This window comes from Electrophorus electricus, chromosome 9 (genome assembly GCF_041902795.1).
Source record: "Electrophorus electricus isolate QZ-2024a chromosome 9, ASM4190279v1, whole genome shotgun sequence".
Taxonomy (NCBI): Eukaryota; Metazoa; Chordata; class Actinopteri; order Gymnotiformes; family Gymnotidae; genus Electrophorus; species Electrophorus electricus.
Window position 1 is genome coordinate 6,960,001 of NC_137505.1, and position 2,581 is coordinate 6,962,581.

Here is a 2,581-nt window from a genome sequence, read left to right on the forward strand (position 1 = left end):
GGCCGTAGCAACAGGTTCTAATCACACAATAGGAAAGAAACCGACAGCCTCGTAAAATTCATCACGAACCCCTCGGCCCTCTCCTGCAGCATCTGCAGCAAACACACACACACACACACACACACACACACACACACACACACACAAGCGGTCCTCTACTGCTGGACACTCCTGATTTATATGTGTTTTCATGCCAATGGCAAGGAGACCATTTTGTGCAGGTTGAGAGGTCCTCCATTACAGCTGTTGGGGACAGGGGGTTAGAGTTATAGGCTTACCACAGAACCGCCATCAAACTGCCCCTCCATGCTGTTGGAATAATGCCTTACACTACCCGCCCCGGACCCCCGCATGAAGGTTCTTCTATAGGTCACCTTCGCTCTAAATTTGCCCCACCCCACTTGGTAATGCCCATCAAGAAGGCTCTCAATACTTTTACCCCTACCCTCAGGGGGGCTTTTAAAGGCAAATGCGTCCCATGGAGATCACCTGAGAACATTAGATCACCTGTAAATGTCATGGGGGTAAAAATATGTCTGTTGTCTGGCAGGGCTGTTCCCCCACACACGACAACATAGCACACAGCAACGGGCAGTGCATGCGGTCATGGAGCAAGCATGCAGAACCTCAAATATGTCCTCGTGACCCCCGAGACGACTAGCCGCTGCTTCCCTGACTGTAGCGGCTCTGTTCTCCAATATAACGAATGCGGGGAGGGAAGATGAGCCCCCTCTCGTGGCTGAGGAGTCCATGCAACTGTAACGACTTCATCGGGCAGAGAAGATGACGATGATAACCACGGTGAGACCGGGTGAGACCGTGTCTGTCCCCAACGAGGAAGATTGAGAGGTTAGAGAGTTTCTTCATCATTCTTCATCTTCTTCGTAATGGAGACATGTGCACGTGCAGTCATGAGATGTCGGTGCTGATGTCAGTCCGGATCCTTCAGCTTCTCTGAGGCTGTTGTCTTCTGAGACGCAGAATCCAAAAACCCAAAGTAGAAGCTTTCTGAAGAATTTTATTCAAACAAACCCCCTGACATCTACAAGTAATAGCTTTTAAGGATGGATTTCTGCTCCACAGTAGAAAGCAAAGATGTTCTGCTTCCTGGTTTTCATAGATTCCCTTGTGTAATTTCCAACATCAGTGGAAGGGACTTCATAAAGTCACTCGTTAAATTGTGGACCATGGCGGAGGTCTGAGTTCTGCCCGCCAGCATTTAACAGAACCCGACACAACCCTGTTTACCACCCCTGGGGTCTTCTGTCCCCTTTAAGTTACTGTACGTGGAGTAAACACTACGCAAAACAAGACGTGCCAAGCATGACGGCCCCTGCAAAGGAAAAGCCCACAGCCGAGGTGGCTGTTTCCTTGGAAACGGTATGACTGCCGTCGATGGGTTAGGAGAGTCATTATCAACTGTACATCCTGCCGGGTGAAGCAGCACTCCGGCCTTCCGCAGTTCTGAACGGAGGAGGGGGAGAGTTCCAGACGCAGCCTGAAGGGAAGCCCTTTCCGTGCCCTCAGAGGGGCAGACGCAGGCCGCCTCGTCTCCGTCCGCCCCGGGGGTCTCCCCACCCCCTGTCGGTGGGTTATACCAGGTCTTTAAGCCCCGTTACGCTGCCCTGCCTGGTGGGCTCGGAAGGCCTCAGACTAACAGCTCCAATACCCTCAGCACCATCTGATGGCGCTAATCACTCCGTTCATTGGTCTGATTATCAAAGACGGCCTTCTAAAAACGAAAGAGAGCCATCCCCCCATGCACAGCTGTCAATCATCTGACACTGAGTACTCCAAACATCTGCATCTTTTCTTTTTGTTTGACAGTCTGGAAATCTGAGAACTTTCTCCCAGGAACCGTCTAGGATCTGGTTAGCTCCCCTACACTCAGTGTACAGCAAAAAGAAATATTCAGTCTACTAACCTGGCGCGATGATTGTCGTCTGATGTAATGTGCCCTTTTGCAACAAGCGTTTGTTTTTCCAGAAGCATCAAGCGACGTGTGACAATCCGACGGGGGGAGGGGTGCTGTGGTGTGGGGGGGGGGGCATAGCTGAGTGAGTGACGTCCGTCTGGAGCGGTCTGCAGACACTGGGCTCATCTTTAATTGAAAATTGAGACAGTGTCGAAATGAAATTATTGATTTGTGCATTGGCGAGGCTCAAGGCTGAGCCGCTTAGGTTTGTGGGATGCGCAGAGGAGATAGGAAAAGCCGTGGGATGAAGGTGGAGCTCTGATAAATAGGCAGAGCCCTGCCGAGAATGTACTGGCAATAATTGGGAGAGAGGGTGTGAGAATATCAGGCGCTGGTAATAATATTGGATTTGTGTTCTCCTTGGTATCCGTATCAGTGGAGAAGAACTGGATTTATGGGGAAAACTGCGTAATATTCTTACGAGAGTCTTAGGGTTGTGAAAAGATACTTTTGTTTTTGTTGTTGTTTTAATGCTAGAATGGTGTAACGGATGAATAAAGAAAGTCACGCACCTAAAGAGCTGAAGAAGAAAGACACGAACCCGTGTTATCTTCACCAAACATGCGTTCTTCCTGCTGCCGCGCACGTCCCTGGCTGTTTGAAGAT